This window comes from Pristiophorus japonicus, chromosome 13, assembly GCF_044704955.1.
Source record: "Pristiophorus japonicus isolate sPriJap1 chromosome 13, sPriJap1.hap1, whole genome shotgun sequence".
Lineage (NCBI taxonomy): Eukaryota > Metazoa > Chordata > Chondrichthyes > Pristiophoridae > Pristiophorus > Pristiophorus japonicus.
In genome coordinates this window covers 14,391,259-14,404,546 of record NC_091989.1, presented here as the reverse complement: position 1 = coordinate 14,404,546, position 13,288 = coordinate 14,391,259, and positions in this window count along the sequence as shown.

The window sequence follows — 13,288 nt, the reverse complement described above, 5'->3', positions numbered from 1 at the left end:
TTCCCCATTATAAATTCACCTGAATCCAACTGCAAGGGACCTACTTTTGTCTTCACTAATCTTTTCTCTTGACATATTTATAGAAGCTTTTGCAGTCAGTTTTTATGTTCCCTGCAAGTTTCCTCTCGTACTCTATTTTCCCCCTCTTAATTAAACCCTTAGTCCTCCTCTGTTGAATTCTAAATTTCTCCCAGTGCTCAGGTTTGCTGCTTTTTCTAGCCAATTTATATGCCTCTTCCTTGGATTTAACACTATCCTTAATTTCCTTTGTTAGCCACGGTTGAGCCACCTTCTCAGTTTTATTTTTACTCCAGACAGAGATGTACAATTGCTGAAGTTCATCCATGTGATCTTTAAATGTTTGCCATTGCTTATCCACCATCAACCCTTTTAAGTATCCTTTGCCAGTCTATTCTAGCCAATTCATGCCTCATACCGTCGAAGTTACCTTTCCTTGAATTCAGGACCTTAGTTTCTGAATTAACTGTGTCACTCTCCATCTTAATAAAGAATTCTGCCATATTATGGTCACTCTTCCCCAAGGGGCCTCGCATAACAAGATTGCTAATTAATCCCTTCTCATTACACATCACCCAGGAAAGGATGGCCAGCTCTCTAGTTGGTTCCTCGACATATTGGTCTAGAAAATAATCCCTAATACACTCCAGGAAATCCTCCTCCACCGCATTGCTACCAGTTTGGTTCACCCAATATGTAGATTAAAGTCGCCCATGATAACTGCTGTACCTTTATTGCACACATCCATTATTTCTTGTTTGATGCTGTCCCCAACCTCACGACGACTGTTTGGTGACCTATACACAACTCCCACTAGCGTTTTCTGCCCTTTGGTATTCCGCAGCTCCACCTATACTGATTTTACATCGTCCAGGCTAATGTCCCTCCTTACTATTGCATTAATTTCCTCTTTAACTAGCAATGCCACCCCACCTCCTTTTCCTCTCTGCCTATCCTTCCTAAATGTTGAATACTCCTGGATGTTGAGTTCCCAGCCTTGGTCACCCTGGAGCCATGTCTCCGTGATGCCAATTACATCATATCCGTTAACTGCTATCTATGCAGTTAATTCCCTCAACACCTAATGTAAGCCCTGTCTGGCAGCTATGTCCTTTGGGACTCGACCAGTGGTGGCACGACGGAACCATTTTTGGTTGACAGTCGTTGAAGTCCCCCACCACTAGTACATTCTATGCCCTTGTTTCTGTCATTTTTCCTCCGTGATGTTCAACATGGAGAAGTACGGATTCATCAGTTGTGGGGGACTGAAAGAGGAGGTGGTTAGCATGAGGTTTCCTCAACCTTGTTTGACTTGAAGCCACGAGACAATGTTAAGTCAATGTTAAGGACTATCAGGGCTACTCCCATCCGACTATATATCATTGTGGCCCCCCACTTCTGGTAGATCTATCCTGCCAGGACATACCCAGGGATGACGATGCAGGAATCTGGGATGTTGCCTGATAGGTTTGAGCATAGCTATGTAATATATCCAAGTTTGCTGATGATACAAAGCTCGGTGGGAATGTAAGTTGTGAGGAGGTTGCAGACACTTCAAGGGGATATAGACAGGCTAAGTGAGTGGGCAAGATCATGGCAAATGGAATATAATGTGAAAAAATGTGAAGTTTTCTACTTTGGTAGGAAAAATAGAAAAATAGGAAAAACAGTATTTTTTAAATGATGAGAGATTGAGAAATGTTGGTGTTCAGAGGGACCTAGGTGACTGAAAGTTAACATGCAGGTTCAGCAAGCAATTAAGAAAGCAAATTATATGTTGGTCTTTATTACAAGAGGATTTGAATACAAAAGTAAAAACATCTTATTGCAATTATATAGGGCCTTGGGAGACTGCACCTGGAGTATTGTGTACAGTTTTGATCTCCACACCTAGGGAAGGATATTGAGGGAGTGCAACGAAGGTTCACCAGATTGATTCCTGGGATGGGGCGATTGTCCTATGAGGAGAGATTGAGTAGACTAGGCCTATATTCTCTCGAGTTTAAAAGATTGAGAAGTAATCTCATTGAAACATACAAAATTCTTACAGGGCTTGACAAGGTAGATGCAGGGAGGATGTTTCCTCTGGCTGAGGAGCATAGAACCAGGGGCCACAGTCTCAGAGTAAGGGCATTTAGGACTGAGATAAGAATATAAGAAATAGGAACAGGAGTAGCCATTCGGCCCCTTGAGCCTGCTCCACCATTCAATAAGAACATGGCTGATCCGATCATGGACTCAGCTCCACTTCCCCGTCCGCTCCCCATAACCCCTTATAGTTTAAGAAACTCTATTTCTGTCTTAAATTTATTCAATTTATCCCAACTTCCACAGCTCTCTGAGGCAGCGAATTCCACAGATTTACAACCCTCTGAGAGAAGAAATTTCTCCTCATCTCTGTTTTAAATGGGCGGCCCTTTATTCTAAGATCATGCCCTCTAGTTCTAGTCTCCCCTATCAGTGGAAACATCCTCTCTGCATCCACCTTGTCAAGCCCCCTCATAATCTTATACGTTTCATTCTTCTGCATTCCAATGAGTAGAGGCCCAACCTACTCAACCTTTCCTCATAAGTCAACCCCCTCATCCCCGGAATCAACCTAGTGAACCTTCTCTGAACTGCCTCCAAGGCAAGTATATCCTTTCGTAAATATGGAAACCAAAACTGCACGCAGTATTCCAGGTGTGGCCTCAACAATACCTTTTCTAGCTGGAGCAAGACTTCCCTGCTTTTATACTCCATCCCCTTTGCAATAAAGGCCAAGATACCACTGGCCTTCCTGATCACTTGCCGTACCTGCATATTATCCTTTTGTGTTTCATGCACAAGTACCCCCAGGTCCCGCTGTACTGCGGCACTTTGCAATCTTTCTCCATTTAAATAATAGCCGACTGAGACTTGGGTGTTAATTTTAATCTAACCCGCTCGTCCGATCTGATTCTGCCAGTTTCCCTCTGAGGGGGTTCGGTTAAAATTTAGCCCCTCACTGTCTGGTTCACTTGAGCAAAGTGTTGGAGAGGTGCCTGTGCCTATCGAGCTATACACCAGCATGAGTAGATACTTTGAGCAGAGGAGTGAAGAAAACCAGGGAGAAATATGCCACTGTACCGTTGTCAGACTTAAACCATCGATTGTTGACAGCTCCAGGGAATTCTGAACTCCCTAATTTTCCATTTCTTTTAAATTTCAGCTCACAAACTTGCAACGTACGCATTATACATTTTGATTACAATTAGTACTTCCCATTGCAATATATATTGCAAGTTGTTTTCTTCCCCTCTTTGGTCTCTTTACCTGTAAAGCACTATTTCCCGGCAGAGCAGCCCATGTCGGCAATCTGTTCGCAGGACTCTGCCAAGTGTCAGAGCAGACAGTTCAAGAGGAGCTTTAACGTTATTTCTTATCTCCTGTTCTTTGCTCTTCTATCACTCCCTCCAACATCCTTCTCCTGTGTACTGGCTTGCCTGATACCAAAAATCCAGCGAGGAATTACAGGTGTAAAACTACATCTTAATACTTGATATCACGGTGGATTAGCACACCAGGCTCTGTGCCTTCAAAGCAGCTTTTTCATGTAGAGTTTCTCTTTACAAATCATTACCAGAAATGGGATCAGCCACCAGCTTTTTGACCACATGCAGCTCATGAACAACAAAAAAAGCCAAGAAATGATGTTCAAAACCACTACACTATTTGGAATGAAATACAGTACTTGGCATGGTTTCGGACAAGATTGTAAAATGAAGATGTGCACAGATGTTTTTTTTAAATCATCTTCAAAAAGCAAATACTGTTCTTTGCTCCTTGCGGACCATTTCCTTCACACTTTATGCTTTTTATAATGAAGGTTTATATTTCTATAAATTGTAATTTTCTGTTCCTCATGATTTAATCACTATTAATTTGGAATTCTACGTATATTTTGGTTCTGTTTTTAAAGGAATTTATGCATCATTTTCATAGAGAACTGAAACCTACTTTATCCCTGAATCTTTAAAACTTGCTTCCCCCTTGTCAGCCTATAGTTACAGAACTGTGTACTATATGACTCTTTGTAGCTCAACAACTGCTGCCCGAGCTGATATCAGCAAAGTTAACAGAAAGTAGGGATTATGGGCCCAAGTTTCGAGCCGCGCCGAGAACGGCGCAGTCCCGACCTGGACGCCCGTTTTTCATAGAAACATAGAAAATAGGTGCAGGAGTAGGCCATTCGGCCCTTCTAGCCTGCACCGCCATTCAATGAGTTCATGGCTGAACATGCAACTTCAGTACCCCATTCCTGCTTTCTCACCATACCCCTTGATCTCCCTAGTAGTAAGGACTTCATCTAACTCCTTTTTGAATATATTTAGTGAATTGGCCTCAACAACTTTCTGTGGTAGAGAATTCCACAGGTTCACCACTCTCTGGGTGAAGAAATTCCTCCTCATCTCGGTCCTAAATGGCTTACCCCTTATCCTTAGACTGTGTCCCCTGGTTCTGGACTTCCCCAACATTGGGAACATTCTTCCTGCATCTAACCTGTCTAAACCCATCAGAATTTTAAACGTTTCTATGAGGTCCCCTCTCATTCTTCTGAACTCCAGTGAATACAAGCTCAGTTGATCCAGTCTTTCTTGATAGGTCAGTCCCGCCATCCCGGGAATCAGTCTGGTGAACCTTCGCTGCACTCCCTCAATAGCAAGAATGTCCTTCCTCAGGTTAGGAGACCAAAACTGTACACAATACTTCAGGTGTGGCCTCACCAAGGCCCTGTACAACTGTAGCAACACCTCCCTGCCCCTGTACTCAAATCCCCTCGCTATGAAGGCCAACATGCCATTTGCTTTCTTAACCGCCTGCTGTACCTGCATGCCAACCTTCAATGACTGATGTACCATGACACCCAGGTCTCGTTAATCTGGTTGCTGTTTCTGGGATTTCACTACCTACAAAATGATGGCGTATCTCACTACAAAACAGTCACTGCACTTCAAAGTAATTCCCTGACACCCAGGTCTCGTTGCACCTCCCCTTTTCCTAATCTGTCACCATTCAGATAATAGTCTGTCTCTCTGTTTTTACCACCAAAGTGGATAACCTCACATTTATCCACATTATACTTCATCTGCCATGCATTTGCCCACTCACCTAACCTATCCAAGTCGCTCTGCAGCCTCATAGCATCCTCCTCGCAGCTCACACTGCTTCCCAACTTAGTGTCATCTGCAAATTTGGAGATACTACATTTAATCCCCTCGTCTAAATCATTAATGTACAGTGTAAACAGCTGGGGCCCCAGCACAGAACCGTGCGGTACCCCACTAGTCACTGCCTGCCATTCTGAAAAGTACCCATTTACTCCTACTCTTTGCTTCCTGTCTGCCAACCAGTTCTCAATCCACGTCAGCACACTACCCCCAATCCCATGTGCTTTAACTTTGCACATTAATCTCTTGTGTGGGACCTTGTCGAAAGCCTTCTGAAAGTCCAAATATACCACATCAACTGGTTCTCCCTTGTCCACTCTACTGGAAACATCCTCAAAAAATTACAGAAGATTTGTCAAGCATGATTTCCCTTTCACAAATCCATGCTGACTTGGACCTATCATATCACCTCTTTCCAAATGCACTGCTATGACATCCTTAATAATTGATTCCATCATTTTACCCACTACCGATGTCAGGCTGACCGGTCTATAATTCCCTGTTATCTCTCTCCCTCCTTTTTTAAAAAGTGGGGTTACATTGGCTACCCTCCACTCCATAGGAACTGATCCCGAGTCAATGGAATGTTGGAAAATGACTGTCAATGCATCCACTATTTCCAAGGCCACCTCCTTAAGTACTCTGGGATGCAGTCCATCAGGCCCTGGGGATTTATCGGCCTTCAATCCCATCAATTTCCCCAACACAATTTCCCGACTAAAAAGGATTTCCCTCAGTTCCTCCTCCTTACTAGACCCTCCGACCCCTTTTATATCCGGAAGGTTGTTTGTGTCCTCCTTAGTGAATACCGAACCAAAGTACTTGTTCAATTGGTCCGCCATTTCTTTGTTCCCCGTTATGACTTCCCCTGATTCTGACTGCAGGGGACCTACGTTTGTCTTTACTAACCTTTTTCTCTTTACATATCTATAGAAACTTTTGCAATCCGTCTTAATGTTCCCTGCAAGCTTCTTCTCGTACTCCATTTTCCCTGCCCTAATCAAACCCTTTGTCCTCCTCTGCTGAGTTCTAAATTTCTCCCAGTCCCCGGGTTCGCTGCTATTTCTGGCCAATTTGTATGCCACTTCCTTGGCTTTAATACTATCCCTGATTTCCCTTGATAGCCATGGCTGAGCCACCTTCCCTTTTTTATTTTTACGCCAGACAGGAATGTACAATTGTTGTAGTTCATCCATGCGGTCTCTAAATGTCTGCCATTGCCCATCCACAGTCAACCCCTTCAGTATCATTCGCCAATCTATCCTAGCCAATTCACGCCTCATACCTTCAAAGTTACCCTTCTTTAAGTTCTGGACCACAAAGCGCACCACAAAGTGCGCCTAAAAAAATCCTCCATATTCTCCACCTCCCTGCAGGTCTTCTGGCCCTCGGCGCAGCGCAGCAGGAGCTGTAGGGGGCGGAGCTAGGTCCCCAATCTCATTCCCCCCCACCCCCCAATCTCCTTCCCCACCATCTCCTTCCCCCCCAATCTCCTTCTCCCCCCCAATCTCCTTCTCCCCCCCCAATCTCCTTCTCCCCCCCCAATCTCCTTCCCCCCCAATCTCCTTCTCCCCCCCAATCTCCTTCTCCCCCCCATCTCCTTTCACCCCCTCCCCCTTCCCTCCCTCTGCTTCCCCCCTCTCTCCCTCTACCCCCCTCCTCCCCCTCCCCTCGCTGTCAGAAACACAGACACTGACAGACAGAGAATGAGAGACACACAGACAGACAGAGAGATAGAGACACTGACAGAGACACACTGAGGGGGGCATCCTAGCACGCTGTTGGAGGGCTCCCGGTGCTGCAGTGGATAAGTAGAAAATGTTTTATTTATTGATTTAAAAAAATATATATTTCTTATTAATTTTTTTTGATTGATTTATTGGTTGATTTATTGATGTATTCATCATTTATTATTGATGATGGCTCTTTATTTGTAAAACTGGTGTTTAATGTTTGTAAACTTCCCTTTAAACACCGCCCCCCCCCCCCACCATTCCCTACGCCTGATTTGTAACCTACGCCTGATTTTCTAAAATGTAGACAAGGTTTTTTCGAGCGTACAAAAATCTTCACTTACTCCATTCTAAGTTAGTTTGGAGTAAGTTTTCACTGACGAAACTTTGAAATCAGGCGTAAGTGGCCGGACATGCCCCCTTTTGAAAAAAAATTCTGTTCCAAAGTGAAACTGTTCTAACTGACTAGAACTGGAGCAAACTAAATGACGAGAATTCCGATTTCCAAGATACTCCCTTCTCCACCAGTTGCTCCTAAAAATCAGGAGCAAATCATGTGGAAACTTGGGGCCCAGATGCGGGACCTATCTGGTTTGTGTAGCACGAAGCCACATCAAGAGGTGCTCTTGAGACACTGACAAGCATTTATATTTTATTGAAGTATTTGCACTTTCTTTACAGATGTGTCAAAACCTTTTCCATGTAAATGGTGCTTATTTAAATAGTATGCTTGTTCACCATAATTTCTACACCGAGTGAATTCCTGATTTTCAGTTGAGCTGTCTGAGAGAAATAGGAAACATTTCAGCCTAAACTGCACATAAGCACAGGACTGAAATCCCTTTATTAAAGACAACATAAAGGGCCCAAGTTTCCACACGATAAAAAACGGGTGCCCCTCCAAGCTGGGCGCCCGTTTTTCGCGCCGAAAAAAAACCGCGTGATTCTGGAGCGCCCTGTAGCTTCATGTCTGCTTGGCGCGGTGCCTAGGGGGCGGAGCCTACCACTCGCGCCGATTTTGTAAGTGGGAGGGGGCGGATACCATTTAAATTTGTTTTTTTCCTGCCGGCAACCCTGCGCGTGCGCGTTGGAGCGTTCGCGCACGCGCAGTGTGAAGGAAACATTGGCACTCAGCCATTTTTGTAGTTCTTTGTAGCTGTTTAATTTTTGAATATTTTTTAATAAAAGCACATTGCTCTTCCATTATCAGCACTGAGGCTTCTTGCAGCAGCGAGAAGGCTGCAGGAAGCCTCAGAAGTTGAGGCAGCCGTTTCCCGACGGCCTCCCTCACTGCCGTCGGGAATGGCTGCTCTACTTCTGAGGCTTCCTGCAGCCTTCTCACTGTCTCCTTCCCCCCCCGCCCGCCGTCGGGAACGGCTTCCTCCCCCCCCCCGCCCCACTGCGTTCGGTCGGTCGTGCCCGCACTCCCTCCCTCCCCCCCGCCCGCCCGACCCCGCCCCACTGCGGTCGGTCGGTCGGTCGGGCCCACACTCCCTCCCTCCCTCCCGCCGTCTGGAACGGCTTCCTCCCCCCCCCTCTGTGTTCGGTCGGTCGGTCGGGCCCGCACTCCCTCCCTCCCCCCGCCCGCCCGACCCCCCCCCCACTGCGGTCGGTCGGTCGGTCGGGCCCGCACTCCCCCCGCCCGCCCGACCCCCCCTCCACTGCGGTCGGTCGGTCGGTCGGGCCCGCACTCCCTCCCGCCCGCCCGCACTCCCCCCGCCCGCCCGACCCCCCCCCTACTGCGGTCGGTCGGTCGGTCGGGCCCGCACTTCCCTCCTCCCCCCGCCCGCCCGACCCCCCCCACTGCGGTCGGTCGGGCCCGCACTCCCTCCCGCTCGCCCGCTGTCTGGAACGGCTTCCTCCCCCCCCCCCCGCTGCGTTCAGTCGGCCGGGCCCGCACTTCCCTCCTCCCCCCGCCCGCCCGCCGTCTGGAACGGCTTCCTCCTGCCCCCCTGCCGTCGGGAACGAACGGCTGCCTCAATTTGTGAGGCTTCCTGCTGTATTCTCCCTGGCTGAAGCACTTTTACACAGGTAGGAAGATGGTTTATTTAATCTTTTCTTTGCTTATAAATTTTTATTCAGGTTGGATTTATTTGTATAATATTTGTATGAGTATAAATAAAGATTTATTATAGAATTTAATGACTTCCCTTCCCCCCCGCACCTCGTTCTGGACGCCTCATTTGTAACCTGCGCCTGATTTTTTAATGTGTAGAACAGGTTTTTTCAGTTCTACAAAAATCTTCACTTGCTCCATTCTAAGTTAGTTTGGAGTACGTTTTCACTGTGGAAACTTGGGCCCTTTGAAATCAGGCGTCAGTGGCCGGACACGCCCCCTTTTGAAGAAAAAATTCTGTTCCAAAGTGAAACTGCTCTAACTGACTAGAACTGCAGAAAAAAAAATGTGGAGAATTGCGATTTCTAAGATAGTCCGTTCTCCACTAGTTGCTCCTAAAAATCAGGCGCAAATCATGTGGAAACTTGGGCCCAAAATGTTGAAATAAAAACAGAAATGCTGGAAATACTCAGCAGGTCAGGCATCATCTGTGAAGAAAGAAACAGGGTTAAAGTGTCAGCTGAGGCTCAGTGGGTAGCACTCTCGCCTCTGAGTCACTCTGAATCAGAAAGTTGTGGGTTCAAGTACCACGCCGGGGACCTTAGCATATAAATCTAGGCTGACACTCAGGGAGTGCTGCACAATCGGAGGTGTCATCTTTTGGATGAGACATTAAACCCAGGCCCCGTCTGCTTTCTCAGGTGGACGTAAAAGATCCCAGGGCACTATTTCGAAGAAGAGAAGAAGAGTTAACCCCGGTGTCCTGGCAATATTTATCCCTCAATCAACATAATAAAAACAGATTATCTGGTCATTATCACAATGCTGACTGTGGGAGCTTGCTGTGCGCAAATTGGCTGCCACGTTTCCCACAGTACAACAGTGACTACACTTCAAAAAGTACTTAATTGGCTGTAACTTGCTTTGAGATGTCCGGTGATCGTGAAAGGCGCTATATAAATGTAAGTCTTTTTCAACAGATCTGCCTGACCTGCTGAGTATTTCTGACATTTTCTGTTTTTATTTCAGATTTCCAGCATCCATGGTATTTTGCTTTTGTATTAAAATGTTGAAATGTGCGGTGCTGAATAAGCCAGGATAAAAGATCTTGGGCTAGAAAGTCGGGTATTAGCGATTTCGCCTGTTTTTGGGTGATAAACGCGGAGGTTTTTTTTGCGCCGGGGTAGCGTTATCGCCGAACGTCGCAAAATTCGGCAAACAGTGACCAACAATAGTGCTAAATCTGGCCTTGCACTTGGAATTTGTGCGCTGGAGCCGAAACTTGCGATGGAAAAAAACAGACCTTCTGCGCATGCGTAAATTTTTGGTTTTTGATTATTTTTTTTCTCCGATTTCTTTTTCTTCTTCCCGCGATTCTGGTCAGCTGTCAGGGTGCGCATGCGCAGTACATCCAGGGCTGAATCATGTATTTTTCACAGACCAAGCAGCCACGATGGAAGGGGACTCCAGCAGACAGAGAGTTCAAAAGTTTAGCAATGAAGCAACCGAGGCCCTCATTGCAGCTGTGCAAACCAGATGGGTGGAATTTAATAGGAGGGGTGCTGGTAAACCCCTCCCAGCTGTGCAAAGGCAATTGTGAACAAGTGTGGCCAAGGAAGTTTCCTCAGTCGATAATACCAAGAGGAACCATCAACAATGTAGGAAAATGTTCAATAACCAATGTAGGGTCGTGATAGTAAGTAATATTTTTAATTCATGCACTCGTTCATTACTTAAATTGTAAATTTGACACATGTTGGTATAGGTGGGCTTAGTGTTGCACCTTATTTGCCATGAATGATCATTAAACATTAGTAAGACTGCTTTTTGACATCTTAAAAGATGTTTCTGCACTTCGATGTCTTCCTCATGAACCACGAGCAACTTCCAGGGCCATTAAACTTGAGGACTGTATTAAATGCACACAGTATGATATAAGTGCTTTGATGGCTATCTGTGTGTGCTACAAGAGCAGAAGGGCCCTCTGGTTACCATTCCAATTGTCATCTTTGCAGGTAAAGTTGTCGCATAACTGCCGGGAGCAGCGGCGCACAGGCAGTGGTCCACCCCAGACACTGCCGTTAACAGACTTGGAGGAGCGTGTGGCAGCTCTGATCAGTGCGTCAGGGAGGTGAACTGCCCATGGGGGTGCTGATCCGCTGGTCAAAAGTAAGGGTAAGTCCTGAAAAATCCCTGGGGCAATGTCATGCATTGTCTGTGGGCTAGGGTTGGGGCAATGTGATGCAGTGTCTGTGGGCTACATATAATGCAGTAGCGCCGGTGCTTCAAATGAACCTGTGTTGTGTGACCTTCCTCATGTCACCCTGTCCCCTCCCCTGTTGTTTTCAATTTCCAGATGAGGAGGCACCAAATCTGCCAGTGGAAGCCTCCACCTCAGCTCATCGTGTGGGGGTGCAGGCAGGGCACCACGAAGACACGAAGGACAAAGAACCTCCACGGGAGGAGGAAACTCAGGAAGCTATTCCGGGCGGGGGCAGGGGGCGCGATGCAATCAACACCTCTTTTACCTGTGGCCAGTAGCTCTGACCAGGAAGACACATTCTTTAGCTTTGGCCAATCCGAGGCCCGGTTCCAAGTGGCGTGCAGCCACGCACTCCCAGGGTTGAATCCCGTATGCCGTCTCTCTGGCGGAGTCAGCAAAGCCGGTTTGCTGACAGACAGGCAGACGCACGCCTGGACATGGTGGGACTGTCCAGGGAGAGCATCCACCTCAACCAACAGCTCCTGGAGGTCTTGGGTGCATTGCCCGCAAGCATTGCGGTTCTATCGGCGGACACGAGGGAGGGAATGTCTCAGATTGTTGTGGCTGTCAATGACCACGCCCAATTGATGGCGTCGACCTTTGACACTGCAGTCCCCAGTGTCACAGCATCCTACATCACAAGACCCACATCACCTGTGAGTGGCGAGGCCGAGCAATAGGCTCGCCAGTCAGAAGCCGGGCCTTCCATACCCCGAGCTTCTCCAGGTGATCCATGTAGTGTCTCTGCACCTTGTTGCAAACTCACACGAGGCATGGATATATCAGACACGGTCACTCTGTGACCTTCACTTTATTCCCAGGACTAAAGAGTGTTGATCCTGGGTGGGACCTCCCCTTTTCTACTTGGAAGCCCTGGTGAGGAGCTCACTCCCTGTGGTCAGGATGTGCATTACAAGGGTACAGGTACAGTATGCATGAGTTACAGTTACATACTTATAGTCATTGCAAGATGGTGAAATAAATTACATCATCTCCCCTCTTAGGTCTTTTGGTTTCAGAGGTTAAGTCTATCGGGTGGTCGATGCTCTCTCGTGGAGTGCTGCAGTTGTGACTCTGGTGGCTGAGCCTCAGCACGCGTCTCTGTCACTTGAGGTGATTCCAGCCTATCCGGGCTGGCCGCCGGGACTGTGCAGGCTGAGGGCTGTCTTTGTTGCTCGTGTGCTGGCAGTGGTGTGGGTGCTATCTCATCATGCTCTTCTTCCGGTTCCTCCGTGTCTGCATTGAACCTTGTCTTTACTTGGTCCAAGTGTTTGCGGCATATCTGCCCATTGTTTAGTCTGACCACCATGATCCTGTTTACTTCTTTGCCAATTATGGTGCCCTCAAGCCACTTGGGTCCCAAAGCATGGTTAAGAACAAATACCGGGTCATCTATTTCTCTACACCTCCCCCTTGAGCCTCGATCATGGAACTCGGTTTCGGACTGGCGCTTGCCCTCAACAATGTCTGCCAGGGCTGGATGAATGAGGGACAGCCGCGTCTTGAGCGTGCATTTCATGAGGAGTTCCGCTGGCGGGACTCCCGTGAGCAAGTGCGGCCGGGACCTGTAGGCAAGCAGGAGGCGCGATAGGCGATACTGAAGGGAGGGTCCTTGGATGCGTAGCATGCCCTGCTTTATGACTTGGATCGCCCGTTCCGCCTGGCCATTGGAGGCCGGCTTGAATGGCGCTGTCCGGACGTGCTTGATCCCATTGCCCGACATAAACTCCTGGCATTCATGGCTGGTAAAACACGGGCCATTATCGTTGGCCAGGATGTCCGGCAAGCCGTGGGTCGTGAAAACCGTACGCAGACTCTCCACAGTGATGGATGTCGTGCACGAGTTCAATATGATGCACTTGATCCACTTCGAGTATGCATCGACAACGATCAGGAACATTTTTCCCATGAACGGGCCCGCATAGTCCACGTGGCCACAGGCTGAGTGGGGCCTCCCTGGGGGCATTGCTCAGCTGGGCACACGTCGTGCACCTGTGAACCCAGTGTTCCAGGTCTGAGTCAATCCCCG